Raw genomic sequence first — 21,910 nt, 5'->3', positions numbered from 1 at the left:
ATTAAATAACAATGATCAACCAAACAATGGTTCTATATCTCTGTATGTTATGTGTTGTTTGATAGCTTGTTTAGCGGAAACCTTTCATACTTAGTAGGAATGTTTGCCATATTCTGTTGCAAATGTTGTATCGTGAGTTTGATTTGACAATTTATACGGGAGTAATTTAACTCTGACAATTTATTTTGAGTATTTTAAACATGAAACCTAATATACTTAGGTCCTATGGGGTTTGTGTTATAGGAAACCCTAACGCTCCGTAGGATTCTTTGCCATCATGAATAATTGACATATTTACTGAATTAATTGACGTTGGTCTGTGACGATAAAACCTTGTTAACGCAAATCCTCTTAGAACAGTTGAAATAACGCTTTCATATTTAATGCTATTCTTTAACATTGTGTGTAATTGACCATGATATATCGCTATTATGATCTGATCATTTTTGCGGGAGTAATGGGACTTCGAAAACATCTCTTCTGACACCACTAACAAAACATTTTCATACTTCGCAGTAGTGTTTTCCATGATGCGTAGTTGACTATCTTACATGAATTACTGTAATAGTTCCACAAAGTTGATCCCCTGAAACCATTTACAAGAAGTTCTCATAATACGTTTAGTTGTCTACCGTTTTATATTTTTTACCATTATATACTTTATTTTTTTATCAACACTTTTATGGGAGTTATTGGGCCAGGTTTTAAATATTGTAATTACTGACCCATAATGAACGCAAACCCACTAAGTCTGTTGGACAACAAACTGCACCATTTTGTATCGACTTGCCATCATGGGTTTTTGAACTTTATGGTACGTCTTTTTGATTTGACAATTTTAAAGGTTTTATGACTTTATTCTTATTTTTTTTACCACAATGACAAGTTCTGATTGCTTATATTTCGACATAAAATTGAGAAAGGAAATGGTGAATATGTCAAAGCGACAACCACCCGACCATAGAGCAAACAACAGCCGAAGGCAACCAGTGGGTCTTGAATGTAGCGGGAATTCCCGCACCCGTAGGTGTCCTTCAGCTGGCCCCTAAAATATGCATAATAGTACAGTGATAATGGACGTAATACTAAACTCCGAATTATACACAAGAAACTAAAATTTAAAATCATACAAGACTAACAAATGCCAGAGGCTCCTGACTTGGGACAGGTGCAAAATTACGGCGGGGTTAAACATGTGTATGAGATCTCAACCCTCCCCTATACCTCTAGCCAATGTAGAAAAGTAAAAGAATAACAATACGCACATTAAAATTCAGTTCTAGAGAAGTCCGAGTCCGATGACAAAAGATGTAACAAAAGAAAATAAATAAAATGACAATAATACATAAATAACAACAGACTACTAGCAATTAACTGACATGCCAGCTCCAGACCTCAATTAAACTGATTGAAAGATTATGTCTTCATCATATGAATATCAGGTACAATCCCTCCCGTTAGGGGTTTAGTATCATACTATCATAAAATATATGAGAAGAACATAACCCGTGTCATGCCAACCACTGTTTTTTTTTTAGAAATAAATGTGTTTAGTTTCGATGCAAAGACCCTATCAGTGAATCAATGTTAAAGCCAAAATATGCAATCTTTAATGACCTGACAACAGTATCGTAACTATATCCCCTTTTAATAAGTCTATTTAAAGGTTTTGTTAGTTTCTGAGGAGAATACTGACATTTTCGTGCGTTATAAAGAACATTTCCATAAAATTTTGGATGTGAAATACCTGAAAGTATAAGGTGTCTGCATGTTGAGTTATATTTACGAATTATTTCCTTATACCGGTGATAAAATTTAGTAAATGTTTTGACCAGTTTGTGAAAACCCTGGTGTAATAATTTTTCAGTAATACATAAATTTCTCTCGCTAAAATCTAATACGTTGTTACATACACGAGCGAATCGTACAAGTTGAGATATATTAACACCATATGATGGTGACAAGGGAACGTCACCATCTAAACATGGATAATTAACCATAGGAAATGAAAAATCATCTCTTTTATCATAAATGTTTTGTATTAAGCTTCCCGTTTATGATATAGATATCAAGATCGAGGAAAGGGCAGTGGTCATTGTTATCATTAGCTTTATTTAAAGTAAGTTCTACAGGATAAATTTCTTTAGAATACATACTGAAGTCGTCATTATTGAGAGCCAATATATCATCCAAATATCTAAAAGTATTGTTAAATTTTTGTATCAAATGTTGTTTTGATGATTTAACTGAAAGCTTTCTTCTTTACTCATGTTTGATTCAGTTTCCATCATGAAATAATGTTGTTATCCATATTTTACCTTTTTTTATTGACTTTTTCAACAGGGGTAACAGAACTATTGCCACATTTTTACTATCGTACCGCACTGAATAATTGTGACACACATTGTTATACCTAACTAATACAGCGACGGGGGACCAGTCGTCATGACGTAGAAATTATGTTTGGTTTATATTGTTCTCTCAATAAAGGTAAATATAAATTTATAAAGATAAAATGATATGTTTAGATAGAAATGAGATACGAGTTAACAACACATTTTCAAAAGAATTCATAAACGTATTTCTATAACAGTCTGGCAGCCATGTTTATTTAAACATCCGAAATCACTCAACAAAAATGGCGTAAAAGGAATTTCAATATTCACCAGGTAAGTCTTTACGACTGAAATTGAAGATTGTTTGTCTAGTTCAATTGTTAAAAACTACGAAGAGAAATCAATGAACCTGCACCAAAACTGTAGTACTTTTAATCATAAACTAGTAAATTAAAATGTTATATGATATAGTAACGCCCTCTTACACATGTTGAATGCTAGTTTTTTATACAGAAAAAATGTCTATTGATAGAAAAACTTGCCATGTAAACCGGCTTTTCGACAAATAATGTTATCAAGCTATAAATTCAAATCTTTATATTTATTTTGTTGTAAATTTATAAAAAAAGGAGCAAAATCGGGTTTACATTTTGGAGTCCAATGTAGCCAATCAGTATTGACAAGTTTTCTTAAGGTTTTAACCAGCTGTGAAGAGGAAAATTGTTTCAAGAACCTCTTAAACTCTTTTTCTATTGAATCATCAAGGAGATATTCCGATGCACCTTTGAAGAAAACAAATATTAACCAATTATTCCACTTCAAATTCTGCTCAAATTAAAAACGAAGTCATCCCTTTAATTAAAACCATAAAGATTACTGCTTATGTATGAAAGTTTCCTTAACAAAATGTATTGTCTTCATGCACATGATCAAGTTATCGTACACTATCCAGAAAAAACCCCGATAATAATTGATATCTTTTTAAATATTTCCTCAACGTTATCAAGCTGAAACAGAAACACTTCCATTTTGAGAATTAATGATTCAGTTTAAGATTCAATTAAAGAATCGAAAACTGTTTTGTTTTATTTTGATCTGCAAAATAAATAACACAATACATTTAACTGTTGCTCTTAAATCAACGATGCACTATTATGGACATCTAGCAAATCAGTTCTAGGGACTACTTAAGATCTGAAATTGGTTAAATATTTGAACCCTAATGAATTATTAAAATTTTATATACAAAACACACAACATATTCACTGTTGTTCTTAAATTAACGATGCACAATTACGGATATCTAGCAAAGAATATTGGTAAAATCAGCGCTAGAGATTATTTAAAATCTGAAGTTGGTTAAATATTTGAACCCTGATGAATAATTAAGATTATAGATACAAAACACGCAACATATTCATTGTTTCATTAAGTTGTTTTTATTTCTCAAGTGGGTGTATATATGTAGTGACTTTTAAACATCGACTTAATACAGGGATATATTGTATCTTATTAAAGTCTATTACCAAACTTAGAGGCGAAAGATACAAAAGTGATATTCAAACTTGAATTTGCAATATTGTAGAATGTGGATATAATTCCTGTCAATTCATTCAATTCAATGCCATAATCCTATATTTCTTTTCGTATCTGTTATAAAGTTCATAGGTCATCAGATCAATGTTGTTGTTATTATCTTTTTTTGATCATGTACATTTGTCTAAGTCGCATACCTGTCATGGGACAAGATGAAATTATGATGTACTAGCAAAGATGCTAGACACCATACGACTCTATCAAAATACATAAAGAGAAAAAACAAAACGATATCCCACGAGATAAAGTTTATACTACGTAATATATGTGACCAATGTCAAACTGTTCCTTTATTATGATTAACAACAATGCAAAATGCAACGTTATGCATGAAATTGACAAGGTCAATACATTTATTTTATTAAGTTAATATATATACATATATTGAAAAGTTTTTAAATTTTGTCCACGCTGTGCACAAAATAAGAAAAAAATAAAGCTGAAAATGCACCAAATATTTATATTTAATATGATTATTTACATTTTGTCTATTACTATATCAAAATGTTCATAATGTTCATTATAATATCCTCCATGGTATCCTACCGGTTTCATTATTTAACAGATCTTCAAGGATATGGTTGCTGGCGACGTCGTCAGGGGTTTCTACACTTTGAAATCACAGTGTAACATACTACTGAGAATTATTTTAGGATCATATATTTTAAAGTATTGCAAAATATTTCATTGTGTTGTATTTATAATTAGCAATTATAAACTTAGGGTACAAATAATTTTTTAAAGGTCATAAGACATAAGAGCATCAAATCTGTAAGAACACAATAATAGATCGATTTTTCTTTTGTCTTTATTAAAGTTTCGGGCAGATTTGATAGATGCCGTCAGAGCTTAAAATACAATATTTGTATCTCCATTCTAATGAAACTGAGAGAAAATAACGTTAAAAAATGTATTTAAAATCTTTCATATACCGTCTGCACTTGCACGTCTGTCCATAGCATCAATTTTTAATTGATGCCAATTTTTAATTGATGCCATGAAAATAAGTAACGTTATCCAAACAAAATGAATGTTACAAACGTTGTTGCATTATAATTTATCATGTTTTACTCTAACGTCAGGAGCTTTAACGGAAAACCAGTATACAACCATAGGAATAAACTATACTTTAACCTATAATGGTTTAATTTTTAAATTGTTATTTGGATGCAGAGTTGTCTCATTGGCACTCACACCACATCTTCCTATATCTATATATAGACTGGTTACAACTTTTACTGATGTTTGTGCATGTAATAAAGTTGATAATGATAATTTATTCATTCAATTGAATTACGTATTAAACAGCTCAACAAAGTGCATCTACAAATTATAATATTTCACCACATATCTGACCAGAAAACAAAATGATTGAATAATATGCGAAATTCAGATTAAAAAACCCCGACCAACTCGAGTAATAATAATTTTAAAATATATATATTAAAACACAGCAGTCGGACAACCGGAAGCCTCTGAGTAGGAATATCTTAATCATAAGTGTCCGTCAGACAAGTTGCAATGGCCGCCAATTTTGGTGTTATTTTTGAAAGACCGTTTTCATTAAATTTCAATGATAAATTTCAAATTTATTTAAGTTTTCAGATGGTATTCAATACAAGTTATTGCTATTCTTTAATTTATTTGATAAAAAAGGGCAGATCGATTGAATAATACGACAATAATCAACTTTTTCAGTGTAAATTTTCAAGCTCAAAAATTGTCATTTTTTCCTTTATGTGAAAAATCGAAGCGAGAAAGTTCCGAGAGACACCTTACGATTGCTATATTCTTATAACTGAGAGTTTCCGCTTTAAAATGTGCCCTCATTTGTGAAAATCGGCAAATGAACATTTTTTTGTACCTATTTTGAAGATTGGGTTTTTTGCTCGGGAACCCGGATTTTTACCCTGAAAGCATTTTTTGCTTACACATAATTCATCGTTTCCTTTATTATGTCCCTTGTTTTTTCACCGGACAATTTAAGTTTACATAGCATCACTAAGTGTTTTCAACTCTTAAATTCGTCACTAGTAGAAAATATTAATGTTGAACGTGTCGGTGATACTGAACAGAGTAGACTAGAGTATCACCCGAACGTGTTACTATTAATTACTCGCATAATTTGATTTGTAATACATGAATAGCGTCTGTCAAACCATGGGCTTCATATCGATAGTAAACAACTTCAAGGCAAACAATAACAAGCTTAAACCCTGTGGCTGTGGTCAAACAAATATATGCACTAACTTGACAGATTGTTGGCTTAACACTATATATATATAACTATCACGCTATCAGTAAGGACCAAGTGTTACTGTGTAAGGTCCCTGCATGTTATAAACTTTGATGATTTTCAATGCAAAATTTTTTACACAAAATGAAACCAGCAGCCAGATAAACTGATATTTATAAGTCATCATAAATTGACCCATGAGCAAGTAAGATGCTAAAAATACTTAGGACATGTAGAACTAACATATTTAGAAAATGCCACTTCTTCTTCGCTGCTTCTTCTTCATTCATATAAGAGTAGTCATGGGTTCCTGACAAAACAAAACTTGGCTTCACATAAATAAGAAGATGTGGTATGAGTGTCAATGAGACAAACCCTCCATCCAAATCACAATGTATAAAAAAGTACGGCCTTCAACACTGAGCATTAGCTCACACCGAACAGTAAGCTATAAATGGCCCCAAAATTACCATTGTAAACATACACAATTTAAACAGGAAAACCAACGGTCTAATTTATTTGCTAAACAAGAAAAATCTATGCAAGAAACCAACAAATGACAACCGCTGAACAACAGGCTCAGGTACATGTAATAAATGCAGTTGGTTTGCTGCTTTAACTGGTGCCAACCTTCACCCAAGCCCGAGACATTGGGGTAACAATACAACATTGTAGTATGATAATATAAAAATCGACCACTTTATATGGACCACTCAAATTAAGCTTGTTGAGAGGGATCTTAAACATGCACAGGACGTGGTACTCTCTGCAACAGGAGGGTTATATGGGTGTAGAATAAGGCCAAATCTTTTTTCTTTTACCTTTTTTTTTTACATTGAGTCTATGAGAAAGAAATTCTGACTTTAACAGTGCTTATTGAAAAATGACAAAAAAAAAAACACTTAAGGTAGGCTATTTCTAAGCTATAATGAGGGAAATAGAACATATTTTTTCATTTAGCCTAATCTGTTGATTGTTGCCATATAAATCTGTCAGAAGTCTTTTTTAAGTAAAAAGCTCATTTATAACAGACATTTTACATTTTTCATCAACTCCATAATAAATTCAAATTTAAACCAGTCGGTTTAAGAACTTTTATAGCTGGCTATCTGATATGACTATGTTCCATGTTGAAGGCTGTAATGTAACCTATAATTGCTTAAACATGTTAAATGGAGAGCATTATAGCTTGGTTGACTCATTGTAACTCATTTCAAAATATGCAACTGAAATAAATTTACCGAAACTTTGCATTAAGTAGAGTTTGAAAATTTAATATGGACAAAATTCTAGTTTATAGTTTTATAAATAAGAAGATGTAGTATGAGTGCCAATAAAGTCATAATAGTTATGACCATAAACATGAAGTTTCAACCATTAACAATTAAATTGTTATCAAAAATACATTTGCACATGCATGTATAACAATAATGAAGCTATGTTGATGCCTGCTTACAAATATTATTGATTTGCCCTTTCCAACTCTTCAATCAACACATGATAAATACCAATCTTTCAAGTTTTAACAAATATTCAACAGGTATCCTGACAGGACTGTTATTTCTCAACTTCAATCATTGTTTGTATTATGTACTTATCTCATTTGTTTTGCTAAACTTGTATACGTTAACCAGCACATTTTAATAATGCATTTATCTGATACAGCATGCATGTATGCATTTAATATATTTATTTTTTTGCAGCAATAATTAATAAGCTTGCTTTTCCTAAATCTGTATTCAATTTTTGACATATACACAATAGCTTGCTTTCATTAATCTGTATTCCATTTTTGACACACACAATAGCTTGCTTTCCTAAATCTACATTCTATTTTGACATATACACATTAACTTACTTTCCTTATTCTGCATTCTATTCTGATAGTTACACATTATTTGCTTTCCTAAATCTGCATTCTATTTTGATATTTACACATTAACTTACTTTCCTAAATCTGCATTCTATTTTGATATTTACACATTAACTTACTTTCCTAAATCTGCATTCTATTTTGATATTTACACATTAACTTACTTTCCTAAATCTGCATTCTATTTTGATATTTACACATTAACTTACTTTCCTAAATCTGCATTCTATTTTGATATTTACACATTAACTTACTTTCCTAAATCTGCATTCTATTTTGATATTTACACATTAACTTACTTTCCTAAATCTGCATTCTATTTTGATATTTACACATTAACTTACTTTCCTAAATCTGCATTCTATTTTGATATTTACACATTAACTTACTTTCCTAAATCTGCATTCTATTTTGATATTTACACATTAGCTTGCTTTCCTTAATCTGCAATATATTTATTATGCTTTTCTTTAGTATATGCACCTTCTGATCCTTAACCACCCCCTGTAGTATGCTAGTTAGTTTATAACATAACTGCATGGTGGATGTTGTACAGTGCTTTATAACATATGGATCTCTAACCAGTTCCTCCAAGCACTATGGACACTGGGGGTTCTAACTAGTACTACACAAATATGTACAAGTATATTTATTCATATATTTCTGAAGATGTAGGACTCAGGACTGAGAACAGACTGAGCTCAGTACAATTAATAAATCTTTATTTTGTCAAGTGTATCAATATCTGTCAATTTAAAAAAAATAATTTTAAGAATTAAACAACTTATTTATAGGCCTTAAAATATAAGATTTTACTTTTTATTTTATCCATTGGAAGATTTTCACAAATTTTATTAATGATAAAAAATTCTGTTGACTTACAAATAAGAGTTGGTGCGGGGCCACTAGGCAATTTACCCACTTTGGCAACCAGCCGCACAATTTTAAGCCTAGGCAGGGAATCGAACCCTGATACACCAACAACTTATTTATAGGCCGTAAAATTTTATATTGTCAGATTTTCTGAATCTAAACAACTTAATTTGATTTTAAAATAAAGTTTGTGATCTTCCAAACAGAAGCTTTACTTTGAGAAGAAATTGAAAATGTACAAGCCAAAAGTTTGTCCTTCTTATGAACTAAAAAGCATTCTGAATATTAAACTCATCTTGAGAAAAATGTTTTTCTGTGTTGATTTAGAGGAAATAATAATATTTTACAATATTTTACATCAATTATTGTTCGGGTGATTTTTTTTCCTGCTTAAAATTTCAATCAATTTTAATACTTTAATCTAAAAAAAATGCCCAAATTTGTGAGAGAAAAAAATATTTAAAGGAAAATAAATTCTACAGTACAGAAGTAAAATGGATTTGTGCACTTTTACATTTTTAGGTCGAAGAAGAATAGTAAATACATCATAATTATGGCTAGATGGTTTCAGTCTTTTACCTCTCCTTTACATCAACTATTATAATTTATCATTTAAAGGGCAACAACTCCTATAAAGGGTTTATTAGCATTTCAGTAAAACTTTTGTAAATGCTGTCACTAATATTTTTTTATTACAATTTCAAGTCATGTATTAAAAAATTTTTTTTTTAAATCAATAGGCAAACCTATCTTGCAAATTATAACATAATGACAGTTATTTATTTTGAAATCCTAAAAATTATTTTTGTAAGATCTTACTTTGCTATTTTTTACCAGTATTTGGATTTATATGTGGTTAATGAGTTAGAATTAAAACCTATGAAGTTTTAAATTGAATAACTTCTATTATTGTTAATGTGTCTGCATTAAACCCTCTTTTTGGGATTTTAAATGAAACACGTCCACCGGTTTTATTGGTGAATTCACTGAACATTCATGTACAGCGCCCTCTAGCGACCCACCACGAGCATATAATTTAAAATTTCATGATCAAATATATTCAATTTATCAAAAGCTCTGTTGTAATTATTTTCCATACTCGTAATGACTCTTGAGCAGAACTCGTGTTACCCAGTGTTAGACCCCCCTCCCCCCCCCCCCAATAAAAGAGGAAGAAAACAAGTTTCTCTTCACAAAAATTCTTTTTTAGAAATGTAGCATGGATATTGGGAAGTTTTTTTATTTATTGGTTCTTAAAATATTAAACCAGTACATTTAAATGTTTTGTTTTTACAAAATATATTACTTAATAATTTAGAGTAAATCATGCAACAACCTTACGCTATATCCTGATTTGGCAAATACATGTTACTTATGAATTTTTTCATACATTGCCATGAAATTATTTACATTTTTTTCCCTTTCAAATAAATTTAGGGGTAATTTATCTTATTTTAGTATTTGTTTGTACATGGAGATATACATACACTGTATAAGCATTTTAAATGTGTGCACTGGACTTTCACAGAGTTTTGCCCCTGGCTTAAAAATAAAAATATAAACAAGCTTCAAAAGTACAATCTACCCAAAAAGCCAGACTAGGAAGAGCACTTAAACTTAAGAAACAAAATCATGCACATTACCTATATAAAGTGAAATTTTAGCTCTTAAAAAGGTACATTGTTTGAAATCTTAATTAGTTCAAAGTTCTTTTTTTTAAAGTGTTAAAAAACTAACAAAAAGTTGACATATTAAAAATATTAAAATCTTCATATGCGGTTAACCTTATAATATATGCAATAAATGTTTTGAAGACATGAACTTGTTCTTAAACATTACTTTCAAAAATGTGTTTTGTAGTATTAAAGGAATTAGGAAAAACTCAATTTCATAAAAGATCATATAACTACTTTCAAAAATGACAAAAATAAATTTCAAAACAGATTATCTTTGTAAATTAAGTTTTAAAATTATAAATCTTCCTGGAGACATCAAATATTTAAAAAATAGTACTTTTAATTTATTTTTTTATTGATCTTTCTAATTAACAATTGCCTGAAAATTTGTGTGTTTGAAATAATTAATTACTTGTCTGTTGCTTAAATGATGCTACAGATATCATGAACAGTCAAATGTCCAACCCTATGGACAACATATCAGGATACTGTGTGCAGATTAATAGTAAAGAATTTTGAATTTGAAAATAAATTAATAAACTACCAATATCATAATAGATCACATGACCAACCCTATGGACAACCTATCATGATATTGTTTGTAGGATTTCTTTCTAAAATGAGCCATTTCAATTTTCAACAGTATTACAGCACAAGTACAAAATTGCAAAATAAATAAAATATCTGTTATTTGAAATACTTAAAAATAAAATATATAAAAATGTTTCATTTGATTCAAACAATACAAAAAAAAAATTGAAATCAGAAAAATATTTATGCTAATTGTTGATACTGAAAATTAAAAATAATATTTTCGAGATCATCATCGTCTACATTTTGCAACTCAAAGAAAACCGAACCATCCATTGTATCATCACCAAAGTCACTCCCATCAGATTCTGAATTGTAAAGCACTTGAGTAGAAGCAACAGCCTCAGCAGTATTTTCTTCTGTTTCCTCTGTATTGCACACCTGTGAATTAACATTCTTATTTTTACAGGAACTACCACACTTACAACCTGGACCACATGCCATATTAATTTTCTTACAACCACATATTTTGCTATTACAGTCTGATTTTAAACAGTTGCAGCCTGCAGTCCAAAGCTTTATATTATTGATTACTTTTTGCAAATTTTCCGGAGAATCCCAAATGACATCCAACTGTCCATCAATTTCTAATTTCCAACCAAAGTCTGTCAATGATGGATACTGAACATTCTCACGGTATGCTTGGATCCATACCCTACTCACCCAATAAGATCTTTTCCAATGAAGAAATAATGCATCAAAAGATGGCAAATAAAATTCTTCTGATGGAACTCTACTATAAAGGGCCTCTCTTATTTTTGAAATCCAAGCAATATGATTCTCTTCAGGTGATAGGTTAGAACTATAAACTGTTCTATATAACTGCTCTGGGGTCTCTAATTTTTCTCTTAGAAAAGCTGAAGAACACTTCCTCCAGTATTCACATCCAATTAAACGAATAAATGATAGAAAACTAGAAATGTCATCAGAGTTTGTGAGAGATAATTTGCCTATCACATTATTTTCAACTGAACTTATAATAAATTCTGTGTATTTGAAGAATGTTTTAAAAAATGATGTTTTACCATGATCTTTGAAAAATGAAACATAATCGCAACCAGTTAATATAAATAAATTTTGTATGATGAGAGGAAGGTCTTCTTTTTCAATGCTGTGAAGATCTGGATCAGATTCAAGGCACCTTATAAATCTGTTCATGCTAAAAAATATTAAGTCATTTTTATAAGACAACTGAACTGCTATATTTTTGTCACTGCATTTTTGCATAATGGGTAATCCAATGTGGTATGTATCATTATCTAGAGAATAAATTAAAATATTTTTACATTGTGAATTATAAGCATGAAACCATACTCGACTATCACCTTCAGAAATATTTGTCTGCAAGTTTGTGGCAATCTTTTCAGTATTTTCTTCAACAACTTTTGTTATGGAAGCATTTTCAAAGCCACCACCAATTACAAAGCTCTGACCAGAATTCAAAGCTATTTTTGCAAAATGCAAAAATTTTTCACTGACTAATTGGACAAGCTGCTTCTTGTTTTCTCTGTTATGTAAAAATGCTTGCCAATCTGATGGTATTTTTGTGGTCTCTGAAATTAATATTTTAGCTGATGTTTCTGCTTTTTCATCTCTTCGTTTACGCTCAATGTCTTTCGGTGATAACTGAGGTGATTGATCATCAAATACAATGTGTATTTCTTTTGTGTTGAGTTGGATGTAAGGAATTATCCAGCGATTGAATAATGAAACTAAGAAATGAGCAAATAAGCGATTTGAAGATTTTAGGGGTTTAGAGTTCAGAATAAACATGCCATCTATGATGACACAGTCTGGTTTAAAATGTAGTTTGTTTTCGAATGCCTCAGGGTAACGAGAATGGTATATGCCTAAAGTTTTTGATTTATCACCTTTGTATGGTAAGCCGTCATGGTCAACAATTGCACGTGGCAATGAAATAAATTGTTGCAAATCTGATATTGGTGTGTTTTGTTCTTTAGACCATGCTATTTGTTTTCTTAAAAGTGAATTCTCAGTCCTTTGATCTTTCAGTTCTCTTTTTACTTTTGATATGCTATGTGTTTTTGTAGAGAAAGTTGCTATTTTTCTGGTCTTATTATATCTAAAAATACCATCTGACTGACAAATCTTGATATATTTTCCTAGATGTTCCTGAGCAATTTTCTGCAGATTTAATAAGTCTGATCTCTGAATATCTGTCAATACAACTTTGCTGTTGAATGCATGCTTCAGTTGTCCATTTTCATATCTAAAAAATAATCCAGATTCAATGCTTTCTCTATATGATGTAATATTTTGTATTTCAAAAGATGGACGGTTTACAGAATTATTGAAATCTTTTCGCTTACATTCTAATTGATCTTTTATGTTACCCAACACTTTTGCTCGAAATGGAATGTAATGAACTAACTTTGTCAAAGCAGATAAGGTGAAAAAATTAGACATTGCATTTTTAACTTCTCTGTTAATACAACTTTCATGAGCCTCGTCTAAGCCCTGAGAATGCATGTTTCTTCCCAAAATATTAACAACCCATCCACCTTCCTCAAAATGTTCAATTGTTGATTTAGGAAAAGATTTTAAATCTGCAATATGAAATGGTAGAAGTCTTGAATAAAATTTACAATCTGTTATTTGAGTGGTTTTTGCAACATGTTTTAAACAGTAGTTCCTTAAATGCCAGTTACCACTTCTAATGGATAAAAAGTAAGAGACATAAATGAATCCGTGGTAGTGAATGAAGTCATGCCAAAATTTCCAATTTTCATTCTGTTCACTCAACCGCAACATAAATTTTTAAACTGCAATGAAAAATGTGACATTAAAGCAAGATGCTGCTGAATCTTCTCATCCTGACTTAGTTCTTGATTTTGTAAAATGAAAGAAACCTTTTTAATGTAATTTTCTTCTGATTGATCATTTAAGTCATTTTCTTCTGCATATTTAAGAATAGCACTAATTTGTTGTAAATAAAATGCTTCCCACACCTGCATCAAAAAGTGATGAGTTTTGTCAAAGTTTGTTGCCTGCATCACAGAAGCACCAACTGCACCATGATGAAAGAGTTCAATAAGTTCCTTTAGTCCTGCATCTAAATATAATTTCATTATCATACGTTGATAATTTTTAAGGATATGCCAATCCCCAGGAAAAGGTAAAAGCCAACTTAAATCATCCTTCAACTCAAGCTTCAATTTAACCAAAAGATCATAAGTCTTCCCATCACCCACCACCACCAAATGCTTTAATTCTCTACCAATTTTAAAGTCCTGGTGTAGTGTATCTAAAATAGTTTTCAATGTTTCTTTACTGTCAGCTTGTTCATTAAGTAAAGAGTGATATTTCACATTGGCTGTTTCTACGGGTATGTTACTATTTTTTTCGCTTATAAATGTTTGCAAATTGGTCTTGCCTAAATTGTTTGAACCATTCAAGCTGAGTAAATTGTTATAACAGAATTCAAATAATACTGTACTTACAGAATCTGCAGCCCTTTTTTCTGGCACTGTGCTTTCAAAATCAATCAAATCAAAAGATACCATTTCAACATTCTTTGACAAACATGCAGTGCTGTCTTTTATCATGTCATCAACTAAATCTGTACAAATCTTACTGTTGTGTATAGCATAGTGTGGCAATTTTGTTGTCCTTCTACGGTATTTTACAGATGCCTGACCACTGTTTAATGAGCTGTATATATCTACAATGCTAGAAAGCTTTTGGTTGAAGTTATTAACAGATCTCAATGTTATTGTATCCTTTATATCAATTGATTCTTGAAACAAAACACCATCAAAATAATCTTGGCGAGAAATAAGAGGAAAGTAAAGTCCATTTTTATTTAACAGATTTATCGAATGGTTGCTATCAGGATTTGCTCTAAATTGAACAATAGGTTTTATAGAGTTGTCATGTTCCTCAAAAATATTAACTGCACTTCCAGTGACATAAACCAAAGCAGTCATATCTAAGTAATTTACTACACGATTTAAATCATATAAGTAAAGCTCATGGTTGACATGTTCATCAATGTTATAGTCTGTCATTTGTGAAAATCTCTTTTCTTCAAGAAACTGTGAGTCATTTAAAACTGCTGTAAAACATTCATGAATTACATTTTGAGTGAAGTCAGTCTCAAGGCTATCTTTGATCTCATCACAGCACTTTCCAGAGGTATCCCTAGGAGCGTTTAGTAAGTTTAAGTTAGAAGAAATTACAAAAGACTGGAAAAAAGATGTAACTTTTTGTGATGTTTTATGGTTTATACATGTATAGTCAGTATTACCATAAGTAAAAGTCTCACCTGGTAGGACAACAAGTCTTTCGTCTAGATTTAAGGAAATACTTTGTGGTTTCGGCTCTACTAGCTGAACTGATGTCCCATCAAATCCACGGTGCACATCAGTAGACTTTACTGCAGCATAACTAGATCTTTTATTGACATTATCAATTGAAGCAATTGTAAGTGTTGATGGTATTTTGTCAACAGGCTTATTTACCTTATTTTCAACTACCATTGTTTGATTGCGTTCCAAAGTTTGTTTTGAAACACAGATACCAAATTTGTTAAGAATATTAATGCAATCACTGGAAGATGTGGTGAACTTATCAATTATATCTGAAATGATTAATTGGAAAGTATTGCATTTTGTATCAAACTTGAACAGTAATGAAAACAATATGTTAATTAGTTTAAAATCAATATTTTCAAAAGTTTTATCTACTTCTGCAGCAGATTTAAATTTATTAGATGATGTTAGAGATGTAATAAATTCCCAAAGATCAGGAGGACAACTATTTTTCACAATGTCAACCAATTTAGCATCATCTACAGTTGTAAAGTCAAAATTTAAATGTTTTATGCAGTCTTTAATCATTTGTTTAAGAATTACACAGGCTTTTTCAAGTGTATTATCATTTCCCTGTTTAGACTGACAACTGACAACTTCTGACTTTGCATTACATAACTTCTCTTTTTGGTGTCCTTGAAGTGCCAAGACTAAGCATCTGCGGTCCTCAACTCCATGCAGTTTCACCATAGTACCAATTTTATCGATTTTGTCTGTGTCAATGTTTGAACTGAAAATTAACTGTAGTTTGTCAAGTATAAATCTGGTCTGGTTTTGTCTCAGATTTGATGAAAAACAACCTCCAAACTCTTGAAACTTGTCAACAATTTCTGAAAGAAGCAAAGCTTTGTCCTGCATTAATTCAGTACACACAAATTTGATAAGTTCATTTAAAGCAAGTTTATTGATAGCTGGTATATCAATATCTAAAGTACCACTTACTGCTTGCTTCAAAATTAATGATACATACTCTCTAGGACTAACACATTCTACCTTTTTATCATGTTGCTGTTGGCCTGTATATCTGTAAAGAATTGAATGACATTTTTTGCATATTACATCACCTCTTGTCAATATTTTGTCAGTTGTGCCTTGTTGATACATATATTGCTGCAAATAAATTTGGTCAAAATTAGCATAATATTTCTTGAATAATGATAAATTGCACATTTTACATTTAGCTTTACAACTTTTATAATAATTGTATGCTTTTAAGTAATGGCCATCACAAAGAAATATGGATTCAATTTGAGCTTCCTGAAGACTGACTGAAAAGCAAGTGTTTAATTCATCAGTATCTAATGGTGAATTTCTTGTTACAAATGTATTTGTACAGGAGTTGCACAGAGCAAGTGCACATTCCAGTTTTGGTTTTTTGGCAGTCTGTAAGCTTTCCTCTGCCAGAGCTTTATGTGAAAAATTCCTATTAAGTTTTAACATACATGACTTGCATATGCAGTCTTTTTCACTTATTTTGTGTTTAGATTTAACAAAGTCAACAAATTCTAATTGATAAGATTTAGAACCTAGGTGTAAGTAACCATAATTACTGTCCTTTTTGCAGAGAGAACATGGTCCACAATAATCACCAGGATGAACTGGGCTTTCTCTTACACCTCCTAGGCCTGGTTGGTACAATTTCAGGATATCATTATCTGTACATTCTATCACATCATTGGTTGACAAACATGTTCCAGCTCTGGTCTGTAAATACTGCATATTCTGTTTAATACCTGAAACCTTTTCAATAAACTGTTTTAGTTCTTTTACTTTAACCTGCACTGTTTTAGAAATAAAAGTAAATGACTTACCAAAAACATGTATATGAACTTTTAGGAGTGGTAAAATCTCATCATTTTTACATTGTTTACTTATGCATTCTTCTTGTAAACCCTTGTTTGATGGCATAGCTGTGTCTTGCTTTTTATTGTGTTTTTTTCTACAAGATGTCTTGTCCAAGTTAGCCAATACTGAAAACATGTTTGTACTGAGGTGTGCCATGTTATTTGAGACTTGTTTGCCTGTATACACTGATTTCTTGCAGAAGATGCTACCATTATGTACCAAGGGGCTTGTAAGAGGTGCGGAATCCTTTTTGTGTGAACTTTTGTCCTTGTATGTTTTATCCAGGGGTCTGCAATGAACAGACACTTGAGAGGCCTCACTACTCCTCACTTGCTCAGACATGTCAGATGGCTTTTTCGAACCTGAAATTTGTAGATGTTGTTGAAGCGACGGCCTACTCAACAACTGTTTTATTTCAAGGCCCCCCCTTGGGCTTGATAGCAGTGGAAATTCTTCTTCATACTTGAACACTGACATTATGAATTATTTATAAAGAAGCACTCAAGCAGTTATATTTTTCTGGAATCTTCTTCGATCAAAATTTAATACCCGGGGAAATAATCGACAAAATAGCCCTAAAAAGTAGAAGATATTGGAAAATGTGACAAGTTATTCAATGTTTATACAATTCTGTACTATTTAAACTTATATTTCCTTCAAATTTTCTTGATTTCACTGCAGAAATGGGATGTACGTCTGTACGCTGAGCCCGCCCCGGAAGAAAAGAACGCAATGGCTGATGGTCATCGTCTTCAGAAAATATGTTTTTTTGTTATATTTTTTCAAAATATTTTCATAAAACTTTATAAAGTCCCAATCTGTAAATCAAGATTTAATAGGCATTAAAAATTCACAACAAAAAGTTTTCAAATAAGAAAATAACGAAGGAAATAAAATCGGAAAAGATGCGAGTCATCTGCGTAAAATGTCAACACATATTTCACCCCCAATAAAAAACAGGTACACTTTTTTGTTCATTCGAGAGACACATAGAAACATATCTTAAATTATCGCCCAGATTCTGTAGTTTCTATATGTGTATTGTCATAGAGTTTCATGAGATAACATTTTTTTGTACCTATTTCGCGCATTGAACATGGAACCGCCTATAGTCACATTTTTATTTCATGTCCTCGGCAAAAAAAATGCTCTGGAAAATAATTTATTTTATTTTGTTTATGCTTTTGTGCAACGAGGAGATTATTGAGAATATAAATATTGGTCATTTTAATTTTCTCTGCAAATAACGACATGAGTAGCCTCCAGTCGTAACAAAAAGATAACAGGTTACTTTTCGCGGCTACCTTCTTTTTCTTACAAAGTGCACGAAATAGATCTCAAACGGCGGAAGGTCACTGATTAGAGACGGATCACATTTTGCCCTAAAAGGGACTTCCGGTTGTCCGACTGCAGTATAAGTACTACATGTACTACGTGACAACATTATAACTTGAATGTTGACTCATCATAACAGGAAGATATAGATTGTGAATATAAATATTTGAACTTAACATCTCCCGTTGGTCACAAGTAAACACTTTATACTCTTTATATTTGCTGGGTTTAAACTTGATTTAATCATCCAATGTATTCCATAATGAGCTATAATCATCCAAATTGTCAATTAAGACATTTTATTAACAGAATATATGGTATTTTTTTCTTGCCAGCATTTTTTTCTTTAAAAATATATAATAATGATGCTTCGTGCTAATTTTCATGCTTGTATCATCATTTGCACAATTCTCTCGATTTTGCTTGCTAATATCTTCCACTATGGGAAGAAAATCGGGTTTTAAAGTCAAACAATTATCTAAAACGTTGAATTTATAGAGAACCTTTCTTGTAGTAATTTAAAAGTCTGAATTATTAAGATAGAATAAAACCTGATACAACAAGAGTGATTTATCTAAATGCCTTTTTTAAAAACCAGTGATACACCGATTTCCAAAGAATACCTTAGCGACCATTTTGCTTTTTACCTCTATTGTAAAGTAATATTTAAAAAAAAAAAATCCGGTGTAAGCAATTACGTAACTATTTTTTAATTTTATATCGGTCAATTCATTTCCACAATTTTTTTTATTGATTATGTAAAAAGTTTTTTTTTATCTTATCAAATGAAATCGTGGTAACTGATAAAATGTTAAAAAATATTAGGAATGAAAACAACTATCAAAATGACATTCAATAAATTGAATGCAATATGTCATACAAGGTATCAATCTTTAAATAATTATTTAGTTTGTTTGCATATATTAGATAATACGAGACTTATTTACAGATAGTTATTATTATTAGAAGAATTGTTGGCTATTATATGTAGTGGATCATATCATTCCGTCATTGCGATCCTACGATTTGTACGAGAGTTATTGGACATTGACTATTTAATTAAAGTATTGTTACAATAATACATTGTGAATTCACATCCAATATAGACTACGACTATATATAATTTTTTTCAATTGTTAACCATCTGACACTTTATCAACCCAGATCAAAACACTCTTTAAACATTAGATGTCGTATGATTGCAAATGAGACAAATATACGCATAAGTTTATAATTAGTGGATGGAAGCAGTTATAGGCAACCGTACGGCCTTCAAAAATGAGAAAAAAAACCTGCCATAAAGTCAACTATGCAAGGCCCCGACATGAAAAATGTAAAACAATTCAATTGAGAAAACTTATGAGACAATATATAAAAAAAACAATTTACGAAAACACAAATGTGACAGACTTTTAAACCAAAACAACTAGTGAACTCCAAATCCCTGTCTTTTGTTATGCACATAAAGAATGTTTCAGGGTAGACAAATGTGCTGACACTTCTACTCTTTTGTTAAAATTATATGTAAAAGGAGTTTTTAACTATCGTTTGGTTATGACATTTTTTGACACATTATCTTATACATCGTTTTTACAGCGAATGGATTTTTTCGCAATCTCGCTTGATTTAAAGCTATAAAATGAATATATGAAAATATAAGTTTAAATAGTTATATAACTATTTAGATAGAAATGAGATACGAAGTAAGACCACAACCTTATGTATTGATTTAATCATATTTTTACCACGGTCTAGTTGTTTTGTCTGTGTAAACCATGCAACAAAAAATAGCGAATGAAGGATTTAAAGCTTAGTACAATTTTTGGGGGGATTTGAACAGAGTTGTTATCAAACATTCGCCTGGTGAGTCTTTAAAGATGAAAATTAAAGAATGATCTGTCCAGTTTAAGTGTTGAAGAAGACAAAATATAAGCAGCTAGGTGTTATGATATAGTACAGGCTATATTTTTTGAAATTGATAACTGCTACTATTATGTACATGAAATGTCTATTGAGAGACTTTTGCCGTTTACATCGGTTTTACGACCATTCAACAGTTCTCAAAAACGTTTAACATATCAAGATAAACAAAGGAAGGATATTCAAAACAAGTTATTATTTTAAACCATTTACATTTATTTCGTTGCAAATTGATCAAAACCAACAAAACAGTATTACTTTTTTGTGTCTAATGATCCGATATTGATTTCAATAAATTTTATGAATGTTATCTTAATTTACCAATTGAAATGTGGAAAAAATAAATGATGTCAATAGAAAAATACTGATTCAAAACAATAACCAAGGCAAATGATGAAATTTAAGTTTTGACAGTAGCAGCAAATTAAATGTGATTCATTCCCCTTACTGTACTAACCAAGTTGATTTACATATTTTTTCCGACACGTGCATATAGAAGAGGATTCACACCAACGATATGTGAAAAGCAGGCAATAAAACTTTTGAGTACTTTGGGTTTAAAGTGGATCAATTCTTTAGCTCATGATATTTGTTTTGTACGGTTTAATCTGTAAATCTAAATCTATGGTATGAAGCAATTTAACGAAAATGCAAAATAAAGACGAGCTTATCAACAAGATCATGCACTTGTTTTACTTTATAAACAGAGGTGATGAATCAAAAGAAATGACAGCGTAGAGGTATCTGATTTTTTTGCAAGGTCTTAAACTTTTATCAGAAATGTCTTCAATGATTGACAAACGCAAAATGTTATGGTATTCGATTAAAGTCTATACTATGACAGAGTAATACAGATAACTTTAAAAATTTAAAAATGAAATCGGAAATTAAACGAAAGCTGACAGGATTGATCTTCTGATGTAGTTTCTGGACCACCATTGTCTCCTCGGCTTACGTCACATTGAAAGGTTACCGTAGTTTTTATTCATGCTATAAAAAGTCCCTTAAACTGAGTTTTACTGTGCGTAGTGCTGTGCATTTGTTTTTTCTACATTGGCTAGAGGTACAATGTATAGGGGAGGGTTGAGATCTCAAAAACATGTTTAACCCCTCCGCACCTGTCCCATGTAAGGAGCATCTGGCTTTTGTTGGTCTTGTATTATTTTTAATTTTAGTTTCTTGTGTATAATTTTGAGTAGGTTTGACGTCCATTATCACTGAACAAGTATACATATTTCTTAAGGGTCCAGCTGAAGGACACCCCCGGGTGCGGGAGTTTCTCGCTACATTGGAGAACC

The 21,910-nt window shown here is 31.0% G+C and overlaps 1 long non-coding RNA gene across 1 annotated transcript in view; it reads left to right on the top strand.

Moving 5' to 3' along the window:
- Nucleotides 1-2,349: 2,349 nt before the first annotated feature.
- The window catches only part of LOC143059818 (uncharacterized), a 38,040-nt gene continuing 18,479 nt past the window's right edge, over nt 2,350-21,910 (top strand). Inside the window, exon 1 of the long non-coding RNA XR_012973620.1 lies at nt 2,350-2,490. This is a non-coding gene — a long non-coding RNA (uncharacterized LOC143059818). The remainder of the gene's footprint in view (nt 2,491-21,910) is intronic.

This window comes from Mytilus galloprovincialis, chromosome 14, assembly GCF_965363235.1.
Source record: "Mytilus galloprovincialis chromosome 14, xbMytGall1.hap1.1, whole genome shotgun sequence".
In the NCBI taxonomy this organism is placed as follows: Eukaryota; Metazoa; Mollusca; class Bivalvia; order Mytilida; family Mytilidae; genus Mytilus; species Mytilus galloprovincialis.
Note: the sequence above shows the minus strand (reverse complement) of the source record. Positions and strands in the feature narration are given on the sequence as shown.